This window comes from Rattus norvegicus, chromosome 15 (genome assembly GCF_036323735.1).
Source record: "Rattus norvegicus strain BN/NHsdMcwi chromosome 15, GRCr8, whole genome shotgun sequence".
Classification (NCBI taxonomy): domain Eukaryota; kingdom Metazoa; phylum Chordata; class Mammalia; order Rodentia; family Muridae; genus Rattus; species Rattus norvegicus.
In genome coordinates this window covers 9,535,791-9,549,907 of record NC_086033.1, presented here as the reverse complement: position 1 = coordinate 9,549,907, position 14,117 = coordinate 9,535,791, and the positions used below count along the sequence as shown (strand labels likewise).

Here is a 14,117-nt window from a genome sequence, read left to right as displayed (position 1 = left end):
AACTATCATTGAGACTGAACTCCTAATGACACTCACTAAGTGCTCAGACTACAGCAGACACTGCTATGCACCTTATAGTCATCCTGCTGTCTCAGACCTGGAGGGAGACAAAGGGTTCAAGTTTGAAGAGGCTCACTCACCAGTAACAGCAGGTAGAATCAGCAAACACTGCTGGATCTTGGAGCCGCAGTTCTGCACCTCTGACACTGAGTGCAGAACCACTCGTTATCAGGCTGTTGGGTGTCTTGCATCATGACAAGGAGTGGCAACTATCACCTGACACTGACTTAAGTCAAGGACTCTGACACCTTTGAATAATGTGTCCTAAGGTTAGTGTCACTAGCATCACGACTAACCACAGTGAGGAGAGGGACAAAGCAGCATGCCCAGATGCTGATATAGAGTAGTTGCAGCTGCCGATGAGGGACAACGTTCCGTTGGTCCCTGGGTAAAAGAAGCCTCTGAGGCCCGGCTTAGTAGAGGGTGCAGCAGAGCAGAGGGTGTAACCACTCGTGGCTGGGGACAGCGCATGGATGGAACAACAGTGGTCACCTGTGCGGTGACCGTAATAGCCAGAGAGCAGCACAACTCACTCACGTGCAAACGTAGACGAGGTGCCAAGGCTGCTAGGATTCTGTTATTCAGCTTTGAACTGTTCCAACCGCAGAGCATTATCTTCCAAGCAAAACACCCGCAGGTGAGCCGTGGCTTCGTGCAAGACTCCACTACCATCGGACTTGTACTCCGCTGGCACAGAAGGAAGGAGGTGGGGACATTGGACCCTCACTTGGGTCCCCAGTCGTGCCCTAATTAAGGAGGCCTTAGGTCTCCGGAAGTGCGAGTACATGGACTGAGAGAGGTTAATTGAGCAGGAGTTCCATTTATGCAGTCATGGGGAGCCACCATCCATCCTGGGTGTAAACCTTCCACGAGGCTACTTCAAGGTCACCCATATTTCTGCCCGTGACCCCTCACCTGTGCTCTGTACGCAAGCCAGAAACTCGTGGTTACCCAGGGTGCATCCTAGTGGAATTATACCTTGGTTTGCCACCGGTGTCATTTATGGGAATAGGTGTTTATGCCTCCCCAAAGAGAAGTCTCATGACACCAAGGTTTGCTATCTAGATGATACGCATTTTGGGCATAGTAAGAATAGGAGAGACAAACCTAAGAATCTGAAAGATGACTGAGGATTTAGGCCAAGGATGTGTCGTGACAGTAGAATACTGTGACAGTATCTGGTCAGCCTTCAGGCATAGCTCTAGAAGCTGGCCCACCCAATCCATCCACCTCCAGCCCACTCGGAGCTTATGTCATTATGGGTCTCTGCCCACTGTTCTCCCAGAAGTTGCTCTAACAGGGATATTCAAGCTTTAATTACTCTCCACAAAGTCCTCATTTCCAGCCTCCCTGAGGAACCTGACGTCAGTAAGTTTGATTATGTGGTAAGTGCACCACACCTGCCACATGTGTTTCCTGAGAGGTTTGCCGTGTTGAAGGAAGTGAGTCTCTGGGATCAGACTTTGAGGTTTCAGAAACCCACACCAAGCTCAGTTAGTGTTTCTCCTCTCCCTTCCCTCAGCCTCTCTATCTGTCTCTCTCTGCATGTCTTTCTCTGTCTCCCTCACCATCTCTCTTTCTCTCCCTCCCTCCCTCCTCTGTCTCTCTGTCTCTTTCTAAGGACTACTGATCCAAGGGGATATATGGGTGACTCATGACTCATAGCATGGCCACCTCCTTACTTCCACCATGCGGTAAGGCTTCATGACATGTTTACCATGAATTCGCTGCGGAGAGTGGCAAGCTCCACTGTGTGATCTTGAAGGGCAAGTTCCCAGTAGATACTGCTGTGCAAAGGTCCACCCAAGATCTCACCAATGAACAAAACCCACAAACTTGAGCTCTGTGACAGAGGAGACACATTACAAACACACTGATACAAATTTCTTACTGCAAACGTTACACATTTATAGTTATTTATGATTAAATAATATTTTATAAAGCCTAAAAGCACTTTTTAAAAAAAGTACTTACAGAATTTGTGCCTCTTGCTTAATTGTTTTGTTTTAGACATACAGGCTCACAAACATTGCCCATACTGACCCTTGAACTTATGATCCCCTTGCTACCCGGGACTACGGGTGTGTGCCAGCTCACATGTCAATTTAGGGAATTTGTGGACACTGTGACTATACATAATTCACTTTTTATCTTATGTACTATTATAGCTTAATTTCTGTTGCTGTTATAAAAATTATGACAAAGCAATTAAGAAAGAAAAGGTCTGATTTCAGCTGACAATTCCAGGTTATTGTCCACTACTGTTGGGAAGTCAAGACAGAACCCCAAACGGCTAATTATAACACATCTACAGTCAATAGGAGAGAGGCTCACACACTTGCTCGATTTCTCCACTTTCATAGTTCATATCGCTCTACTTAGGGAATGATGCCTCACACAGTGGCCTAGATCTCCCATATCAATCAACCTAGTTAGGACAATCCCCTGTAGACATACGGGGTAACTCAACATAGACAATCGCATTGAGATTCCTCTTAGGTGATACTCTGCAACACTAGACAATCTGTCGGAACAACAGCAGTGAGAGCCGGCTTGTCAGAGACCTAGAAATGCTGTCTTCAAAACTCTGTAGAGAAGTATGACTCTGAGCATGGGTGTTTTAATCAGACAGCTCTTTATGTCAACATAGAAATTGGCAGAAAGAAAGAGGTTATTCAATAATGGCTCAGGAAAATTACCCTTAAAATAATACACTCGCTCAGGTACAGTCAGACTTCAACTATGAGTCTCCCCGTAGGGAAAGGAAGGGAATTCCACCACACATTCTGTCAGGACATACCCACCATGTTGAGTACAGTCAGAGGGTGGAGGGGAGGCTTGGTGTTTCCCATCATTATACCACTGAAGCCTCTTCTAAGATGGTAGGAACTTCAAAACATCAGAAAAAAAATTCTCATGTTTGGGCTAGGTAGCATTCCCACAGTAAATTAAAAAGTGATTTACTGGTTTATAAATCGATCTCTTGTGAGTTTGGTTAGCACAAATTAATTTTTCAGAGTTTGATTCCCATGGGCATACTGATAAAATTAGATTTCAGTTGAATGATACAGCAGAGGATGGGGTCAGCGTTTCTAATACATTCTTATAAATTAACCACCAATCCCCACTCCCACCCCACCCCAGTGCACATCCACAGGACGCTGATGAAGCTGATCTTCTTACTGATGCCATCTTTTATCTTGTAATGCTCGAACAAAAATGAGTGTTTCTTTTTGTGCTTTATTATTGCAGAATACCATAACTCTCCACTGATTTAATGGTTAAAGACATACAACACGGTAATGAAAAACATGATTTTTATATAATCTAGATAATAAAAAATTAGTAACGATAGAGGATCAAAACTAATAATTTCACTTGGCAATCCCCAAGAGCGATTCCACTCTGAAGGTCCAAGCACATCTGTCTACTGTGGGTGTGCTAACAAGGTGACATTTTGAGTAGGAAGTTAATGATTTTTAATTAGCTCATCACTGAAGTTTCAACCTGGATGAAGAAAAATTAACTAAGAGTCAATATTAATGGGTGATAATAAATGGGTTCTGTATGATTAACATCCTATACTATGTACATTAAAAATACTAGCGACCATGAACTTTAATGATTGTAATGTATTCCTCTTACAGAGAATTTTATCATCAATGACTGATTAGTATTGCAGAAAGAAATCTCAGTAAAGCATGACTTAACTATGCAACCTCACACATTCAAATACAGAGTAGTCACATAAAGTAATCTATCTTTTAAGAAGGCAGAGATAAGTATAAAATATTTATTTAATGTCAATGTCTTCAATGTTTTAAAGATTTTTAATTTTAATTTTATGATGAGTATTTTGACTGCCTGCAGGTATGTGTATTTAAGACATTGATGCCTGGTGACTGTGAGGTCAGATGATGCCAGGTTCCCTGCTGTGGAGTTACTGAGGACTGTGGCCATCATGAGGGGGTCCTGGGAACTGAACCCAGGTCCTCTACAAGGGCAGCCAGTGCTCTTAACTATTGAGCCACCTCTCTACCCTCATTATCTATTTTAATTGTTTTCTTTCTGTGTTTAGCATGATTCTTTTTAATGCACAAAACAAAGACCAGCGATTGGTTCCCTTTGATTATAAAGAACTGTAAACAGGATTAATTTAAACATTTACTTTTACAATGTAGAAATAAAATTTCTAATTGTGTTTGAGCATTCTGTCACAGATTATGGAATCATTTAGGATTCGATGCTTTTAAACATGAAGCGTTAGCTCACAGTAACTCTATGAGCGATACTCTGAGCACCGTGTGGTGTATCACAGCAGTGAGACTCCTTTTGCGGAGAGCACGCTGCTCAAAAGAACAGTTAACGCACATTTGCATCTGTGGTATTTAAATACCCTGGGTATCGTTTTTACTATGACATACTTTAAAATCACCCATGTGTATATTTTGGGTTTTTTTGTTATATATTCTCTATATATTCTCTATATAATTTACCATCTAAACATTTGGAAAGCAAATTATTCAAAACAGTTATATCATAGCTGAGCATAGTGGTGCACATCTGGAGTTTGAAGCCAGCTTGGTTTACATAATAATTTCCTGGACAGCCAGAGTACACAGTTAAGACCCTATGTAAAAAAGAAAAAATAATAATTATGCCAGGACAACAGCCTAGGCCAGATGAGATGTGACTCGTGTCCAACATCAGGGTGGACTACTGTAATAACAGCACAATTTAGTCTTTCAAGCTGAGAAGCTCTAAAATTATCCCGGAGTAGCTGGCTGGGTAGTGTGACTGCGTATCTGTGCAGGGCACATGGTGGGATCTGGGGTTACCCAACCCCATGGCAGGTGTCGTCTTTGTGTTAGTGTTCAGCACTTGGCCGTGTCTGAGGGAGAACTCCTAAGCAGCTCACGGAGTTTTCTGAATGCATGAGGACTGGAAGACAGAGCATACTCCAGTGGACAGCCACACGCCAACGAGAACATGGACATGGCAGCAGGACTTGGTCTGGTTGGGTTTAAAGAGAGGAAGGGAGGGGAAAAGAAGAGGACAGAAAGTTGGGGGGCAGATCTATAATGAGTTGGGAGGGGTACATACGATCAAACCACATTGCTCAAAATTCTCAAAGAACTGAGCTTTAAAAGACAGGAGTAGCAGCAGAGTGGTTACTGTGTCTGGAGGTGAGGGTGCCAGAAAGGGAGGACAGGGATGCAGGGCACACAAGGGCAAGTCTCTCAGGTCACCAAAATCCACAGTGACTTGGAGAAGAGGGTTTCCACGAAGGACAAGAAAGGGAAGTAGGAGATCTTGGTCTAGGTCCTGGGCTCAGTCACGTGTTCTTCCTGACCCGACTAAACACTGTCTAATGCTGAAGAGATTGGAGCAGGCACGGCGGCACACAGGTGCAGTCCCAGCACTCGGGCCAGCGTGAAGCCGGAAGGTGGGCCAGCTACAGAGCGAGTTCAATAGATTAGGAATATAGAGTCAAACATGGTTTGCAGAGTCACCAAGGGGGACTGACAGCCCAATAGTCCTAGGCCTTTTAGAGTCTACTCTGTTGCTGTGCAGGGGTGAGGAAGTGCTGTAGATGAGCGCCCTCTGTGGACGGTGGGTGCAGCAACATCAGGTACGAGACATCCCTACTGGCGAACATGTAACTCACTATTAACCCACTCTTCCGCAGTTCCCGTGTGCTTGAAGTGGGTCTATAATCTTCACGAACAAATACGAGCTTATTCACTTTCCAGTGCTTTTCACAGACAATTCCTCTGTGCTCCCAGGAACAACGAAAGGCAGCCTGGGTGTGGAGGTGTAGAGCATTATCAGCAAATGTGTTTATTGTGTGCTTATCTGTCCCGTTTCCCAGTGTACAGCCCCATGGTGCATAGATGATGTAAGGAAGTTAAATGAGGAAAAGAGGAAAACTCCCAAACAGAGCAGGAACAGCAAACTTAAATTGAGTGCAGTTGACTCCCCCACTGACACCAGCTAACCCCGCAGGGCAGCAGCAGGGATCTGAGACCCAGGTTAGTGATGGGAAACTGCAGTTCCTGGAAGCTATACATGAAATATATTGCCTTATTTCTCTTCCTAGACGTCATTTTGAGAACATTTTAAAAGTAACAAAGATGAAGTCACTTGGAACTGAAATAAAAAATAGATCAGGCAGAAACATGAGAAATGGTGTGCGCCCCCTCTGTTTTTGAGTAACATTCAGTAAAATGTGTAAATGTTCTATCTGAACTATGCAGAGTTCAGTGACTTTTGAAAGCCATCTACATCTACCCCTATCTACATATAGATACAGGTAAAGCTATCAGCAGCAGGGCAAAGCACCAGACAAGACTGCGTCCTGGAAAGTGCTGTCCACCTCATGCCCTTCTCAGCATCTGGCTGCTCTCAGCTCACCTTCAGCCCTCTGCCCAGGAACGCCTGCTCTAAGGCTGCAGCCTGCTGGGGCTGCCTCCTCACCTCTGTGTATTTCCAGAACTAGTCTTTTGACCTTTTCAGCTTTAGTTCTTCATGCTAAATGAAAAGCAGTCCTTAGGCGGGAATGTGCCCCACACCTGTCATTGCCACTCCAGAGGCTATGGAAGGTGGGGGCACAAATTTACAGACATCACGGGCATCTTAGGAAGACCATTTCAAAATGTAAGAAAACAGCGATGTTTAAAGGCAGATGCACCACTCTATGGTAGAGGGCTTAGGACTCTTTAAGACTCTTATTTAGTGTGGATTAGACTCTGGGTTCAACTCCCGGTTCTGAAGAATGGAGAAACGAAACAAAGTAAAAACCCATAAAGAGGTATGAAGGGGGGAAAAAAACCCAGAAAACAGGAGGAGGGGAAAAGGAAAAGGAGGAAAGGGGAAAGGAGCGGGGAGGGAGAGACAAGGCAGACAGGGAAGCCCACAACTAAATAACAATGTGTCCCATTGGTAAACTTGATGCTCTGAACACACACAGTTCCACAAACATAAGGAAACAAGCCATGACACAGGTTGAAGAAACGTAACCACCGGAATGACTGAGGGAATGCGTGAAGAGCATCCTTAAGTGACAACGCAAAAAGCCTCCTCTGATCCCCTCTTCACGGCTGATGCAGACCGGATGAAGCAGGGCTCTGGAGCCCAGGACTGTGAGCCACCACAGAAGGCTCACAGCTGACTACGCGTTCCACCATGACAAAAAGGCTGGCGGCTAAAATCACCAGCCCCTCCTACCTATTGTTAAATTCTGTAAGCATCACCCTAGCGTTTTTACTTTCTTTTCTTCATTCTGTTCCCTACTTACTACAGAGTCCTGTCTAGGTCTGCCTTCACTTGCCTGGAACTTTCCTTGTGCCACCGCCTCTGACACTCTTCACTTTCAGAGTACAACACCCTTCATTTTCTGATGAGGTGAACCAGAACCATGATCACAGCTTCTACTGTCCAACCTTACTTTCACAACAACTCTATGGAAATAGAGTAAACTTTACTCATAAATGCTAAGAATGGATTCAATGTTTTATTGAAGACAGGAACTCACTATGTAGCCCTGCCTGTCCTGGAACTCACTATGTAAAACCAGGCTGGCCTCAGTTCACAGAGGTTAACCTGCCCCTGCCTCCAGAATGCTGGAATCAAAGGCGTGTGCCATGTTGCCAGTGTTGACTGTCTCCTGTGATACTTCATACAGAGAGGCATCTTTCAATCTGAAATTCTTATTCTATCATAGAATTTATTTTGTTTTTCAACTCGGCCAGTTTGTGTTTGAAACTATCATGACTGCTGTATGCCACGCAGTCCACGTGGTTCCACTCTGAGCTGCTGGGTGCCAGGTAAACAGTTGAGAGTGCCACGGGAAGCAGGGGACAGTCGAGGGTGACACAGGAAAGATGCCAGGTGACTAGAAGCACACACAGACTTTAAAGTAGAAAAGGGAAGTTCTGGAAAAAGTATAAAACAGATATGAGAAGAGGAAAACGTTCAGTGAACTCTTTGTGGACAGAATAAACTTGTAAGAAGTGGGATTGTGAGAGGCAACGCAAATCAAAAGGAAGAAAATACCCAAACACAAACACCACAGAAGCTCAGAAACAGGGCCAGAAGCGTTTGAGACATTTTCAAACTCCCAAAGGACACCAAAAGCTGACATTTTCCCACTTCACACAGGGAGGGATTTAAACAAACACTGGCAGTAGATAATAAAGTATCCAAGAGACACTTTTGATTATTTTTAATGATTATATAAAATTAACCGAAATTAGCCTAAATTTCCTATATAGAAGGTTGGTTTAGGGACCTATGTGAGTAAGAACATAGTTACAGTTACATTGATTGTGCCAGAATTATAAAAGACCAGACTTCATGCTTCAGGACATAAAGAGATCACTGAATGCAATCAAAATGAAAAATTTCCCCTCAGTATGTCACTGTCCAAGAAGGTGACATACAGGGCCTCAAAGCCCGTCTCTGATGCTAGACAGACATGAATCAACACATAAAGAGAAACAGAAGGGCTGGGGGGCTGCCTTCAGAAATGGCAATCCCATGTTCCTAGGAGCAAACCCCAGGTGTGCTGAATGCCTGGGTGGCTCTGGTGGCTCTGAAGTGTGCAAGAGAGCAAGTGCTGGGCAACACTGGAGCAAGCCACGGTGAGCATGTGTAGAGTAAGGTCCACGAACCAGGTAGCCTAAAAAATTGAAAGGAATATAATCCCATGGTCTTCTTGGGGAAAACACAAAAGATCTAAGTATGAAAGACAAGTTGGGGGCACCTTACAAGAGAGACGGACCTTTATTTGATCACAGAACAGGAGTTTGGGAAGCAGTAGCTTCTGAGGCCATCCAAGGGGTGACAATCAAGAAGGCACAGCATTCTGTGTGCCTCGCTCACAGCCTCATTCTGAACTCCTTCCTCACATTCCACTTGGTATGGAGGAGGTTTCATTTACTTTTTATTTTCTTATTTTTTTTAAAGACAATAACAACAGCATCTTTGAACCAAAGGCCAAGCCCAAAGTTATGCTTGGACTGAGAAGTAAAAGTTCATGCGATCAACAACTCACCATAGGATGAACTGAGGCAAGCATCTCATATCCCAGGGTTTCCAGCTATAGGAAACTCCACAAAAACTAAGAAGAGTCTCACTTACACACAGCTGGGAGAAGTTTAACCAGGGTGCAGAAAGTATTTTATCCATAGAGCCATTTCTTTAGCCCCACGAATTTTATACTCTTCACCAAAACCAAAATTTAATTTGGAAGATGTCTTAATTACGGTTTTACTGCCGTGAACAGACACCATGACCAAGGCAACTCTTATAAGGACAACATTTAGATGGGGCTGGCTTACAGGTTCAGAGATTCAGTCTAGAATCATCAAGGAGGGAGAATGGCAGCATCCACGCGGGCATAGGGCCGGAAGTGGGAGTTCCACCTCTTGTGTCAAAGGCAGCTAGAAAAGACTTACTTCAGGCAGCTAGGACTAGGGTATTAGAGCCCACACCCACAATGACACAGCTACTCCAACAAGGCCACACCTAATAGTGCCACTCCCTGGGCCAAGTATACACAAACCATCACAGTCCACTCCACGGCCCCCATAGGCTTGTTCAAACACAGGAGTATGGGGGGCTGTACCTACACATAGCATAATGCAAAATACATTTAGTCCAGCTTCAAAGGTCTCCACAGTCTACAGCAGTCTCAGCAATGTTAAAAGTCCAATGTTCAAAGTCTCTTCTGAGATCCATCCAATCACTTAACTGTAATTTCGAAAGCAAGACAGGAAACCAGCTGTAGAACTCCAAATTCCTCATCTCATGGCTGACGTCAGAGCAGCCTTCAGATCTCCAGCTCCTGTTTCATCTACCTCATGGCTGACGTCAGAGCAGCCTTCAGATCTCCAGCTCCTGTTTCATCTGTGTTGACTACAACAGACTTCTTTCTCCTGGGCTATTTCCACTCCCTGTTAGCAGCTTTCCTCAGTAGATAGCCCACAGCTCTGGCATCTCGAACATCTTGGGGTCTCTGAGGCAACTTCAATGTTACAGTTTCTTGTTTCAATGTCTGGGATCCACACATGATCTTCTGGGCTCCTCCAAAGAGTTAGTGTCACTTTTCCAGCTCTGCCCTCTGTAGCGCTCTAGGCTCTGGTTGACTCACTCCACTGCTGCTGCTCTGCTTGATGATCATCACGTGGTACTGGCATCTCCAGTACCCTGGAGTCTTCTGCACAACTAGGCTCACATAGGCTCCCTTCATGATGCCAAGCCTTTCCATGACCCCTTCAGTCCTGGGCTATCACCTGAAACTGAGGCTGCACCTTCACCAATGGCCTTCCAGCCTCTCATGGTGCCAAGCCTCAGCTGCTCTTCATGATACTATTATGGCTTCAAAACTAGTACCACCTGGGTGACACACAAGGTATAACCTTGGCTATCTCTGGAACATAGCTTCTTTGTGCTCTCAAAAACCATTTCCCCGAAGATTTCACCTCAGTGATGCTGGTCTCATCTTAATCACCACTAATTTCTTAGCCTGGATGGTGCAATATACAGAAATCCATCAAAGTAATCCACTATGTAAACAAAAAATGCATGAACATCTCATTAGATACTGAGAAAGCATTTGACAAAATTCATTACCCCTTCATGGTAAAAGTCTTGGAAAGATCAGGAATTCATGGCCCATACCTAAACATAGTAAAAGCAATAGCCAGCAAACCAGTAGCCAACATCAATCCAAACTGAGAGAAATTTGAAGCAATCCCACTAAAATCAGGGACTAAACAAGGCTGCCCACTCTCTCCCTACCTACTCAACATAGTACTTGAAGTCCTAGCCAGAGCAATTAGAAAATAAAAACAGGTCAAAGGGATACAAATTTGGAAGGAAGAAGTCAAAATCTCACTATTTGCAGGTGATATGATAATATACTTAAGTGATCCCAAAAATTCCACCAGAGAACTGCTAAACCTGATAAACAACTTCAGCAAAGTGGATGGATATAAAATTAACTCAAATCAGTACTCAAAGGATAAACAGGCTGAGAAAGAAATTAGGGAACTAACACCATTCACAATAGTCACAAATAATACAAAATATCTTGGTGTGACTCTAACCAAGCAAGGGAAAGATCTGTATGACAAGAGCTTCAAGTCTCTGAAGAAAGAAATTGAGGAAGATCTCTGAAGATGGAAAGATTTCCCATGCTCATGGATTGGCAGGATTAATATAGTAAAAATGGCCATTTTGCCAAAAGCAATCTACAGATTCAATGCAATCCCCATCAAAATTCCTACTCAATTCTTCATAGAGTTAGAAAGAGCAATTTGCAAATTCATTTGGAATAACAAAAAAACCCAGGATATCGAAAACTATTCTCAACAATCAAAGAACTTCTGGGGCAACAACCATCCCTGACCTCAAGCTGTATTACAGAGCAATAGTCATAAAAACTGTATGGTATTGGTACAGAGACAGGCAGACAGATCAGTGGAACAGAACTGAAGACCCAGAAATGAACCCACACACCTATGGTCATTTGATTTTTGACAAAGGAGCTAAAACCATCCAGTGGAAAAAAGACAGCATTTTCAACAAATGGTGCTGGTTCAACTGGAGGTCAGCATGTAGAAGAATGCAAATCGATCCATTCTTATCTCCTTGTACAAAGATCAAGTCCAATGGATCAAGGACTTCCAAATAATACCAGATACACTGAAACTAATGCAAGAGAAAGTGGGTAAGAGCCTTGAACACATGGGCACTGGGGAAAATTTCCTGAACAGAGCACCAATGGCTTATGCTCTAAGATCAAGAATGGACAAATGGGACTTCATAAAATTGCAAAACTTCTGTAAGGCAAAGGACACTGTCATTAGGACAAAAGGGCAACCAACAGATAGGGGAAAGATCTTTACCAATTGTACATCTGATAGAGGGCTAATATTCCAATATATACAAAGAACTCAAGAAGCTAGAACTGAAGAGAACCAAATAATCATATTAAAAAATGGGGTACAGAGATAACTAAATAATTTTCAACTAAGAAATATCGAGTGACTGAGAAGCACCTAAAGAAATGTTCAACATCTGTATTCATCAGGGAAATGCAAATCAAAACAACTCTGAGAGTCTACCTCACACCAGTCAGAATGACTAAGATCAAAAACACAGGTGACAGCAGATGCTGGCGAAGATGTGGAGAAAGAAGAACACTCCTCCATTGTTGGTGGGATTGCAAACTGGTAGAACCACTCTGGAAATCAGTCTGGAGGTTCCTCAGAAAAATTGGACATAGTGCTACCTGAGGACCCAGCTATACCACTCCTGGGCATATACCCAAAAGATGCTCCAACATATAAAAGGACACGTGCTCCACTATGTTCATAGCAGCCTTATTTATAATAGCCAGAAGCTGGAAAGAACCCAGATGTCCTTCAACAGAGGAATGGACACAGAAAATGTGGTACATCTACACAGTGGAATACTACTCAGCTATCAAAAACAATGACTTCATGAAACTCTTAGGCAAATGGATGGAACTGGAAACTATCATCCTGAGTGAGGTAACCTAGTCACAAAAGAACACACATGGTATGCACTCACTGGTAAGTAGATATTAGCTTAAAAGCTTGGAATACCCAAGATATAATTCACAGACCACTTGAAGTTCAAGAAAGAAGACCAAAATGTGGATGTTTCGGTCCTTCTTAGAAGGGGGAGCAAAATACTTACAGGAGGAAATATGGAGACAAAATGTGAAGCAGAGACTGAAGCAAAGGCCATCCAGAGACTGCCCCCACCTGGGGATCCATTGCATATACAACCAGCAAAAACAGATAATATTGCGGATGCCAAGAAGTGCATGCTGTATAGGAGCCTAATATATCTGTCTCATGAGAAGCTCTGTCAGAGCCTGACAAATACAGAGGTGGATACTGGCAGCCAACCATTGACCTGAGAACAGGGTCCACAACAGAGTTAGAGAAAGGACTGAAGGAGCTGCAGGGGTTTGCAACCCCATTAGAACAACATTATCAACTAACCAGACCCTCCAGAGTTCTCAGGGACTAAGCTCCATCTCAAGAGTACACAGGGATGGACGTATGGCTCCAGCCACATATGCAGCAGAGGATGGCCCTGTAGGGCATCAATGGGAGGAGAGATCCTTGGTCCTGTCAAAGCTCAATGCCCCAGTGTCAGGGTGGGCAGGTGGGAGGGAGTTGGTGGGTAGGGGAACACCCTTATAGAAGCACGGGGAGGGGGGATGGGATAGCGGGTTTCTGGAGAGGAAACTGGGAAAGGGGATAACATTTGATACATAAATTTAAAAAATCAAATAAAATGAAAAATTCAAAAAAAAAAAAAAGAAAAAACCCATTATGCTCTGAATGGCTGGACACAGTTTTAAGTACTACTTCAAGATACTTTTTCATGGAATTATTCTCAGACATTATATAAGATTAAGCCTGTATAAAACTGTTGAAATATTTAAACAAAACTTACATTCAAATATATAACTTAATATAAAAGTTCTTTGGTCATATAAAGAATAAATAGTATCAACAAGCTGAAATCTCAAACTGGTGGTCATATATATATATACATATATATACACACATACATACATATACATATTGTACAAATATATATACATATATACATATATGTGTGTGTGTATATATATATATGTGTATGTATGTATGTATGTATGTATGTATGTATGTATGTATGTATGTATGTATGTTTAGAAAGTTGAGCCTGATCAGCATTCTACATCCTCTCGAGGTTGTTCTGTCTTCTATGCTCCTGGTAGCATTTTTAGCATGGTCCTTAAGACGTAGTATCATGGTCACACATGGTGGTGCACACCTTTAAGCCTAGCACCTGGGAGGCAGAGGCATGTAGATCTCTGAGTTAGAGGCCAGCCTGGTCTATACAGGAAGTTCTCACCCAGTCAGGACCTCATAGTAAGTCCTAATATAAAAAATAAGACCAAACAAAAACGTGGTATGGGACCCTTGTTTCTTTTTATGACTGTAACATGATTGAGGACAGAGAAT

At 43.2% G+C, this 14,117-nt stretch overlaps 1 protein-coding gene and 1 pseudogene across 4 annotated transcripts in view; one reads left to right on the top strand and one right to left on the bottom strand.

Moving 5' to 3' along the window:
* Positions 1 to 14,117, bottom strand: part of Ube2e2 (ubiquitin-conjugating enzyme E2E 2) — a 277,665-nt gene that overhangs the window by 138,824 nt on the left and 124,724 nt on the right. The gene's annotated exons all lie outside the window — the stretch shown is intronic.
* LOC103693837 (aurora kinase A pseudogene) overlaps positions 530 to 14,117 on the top strand; it is a 98,274-nt pseudogene continuing 84,686 nt past the window's right edge.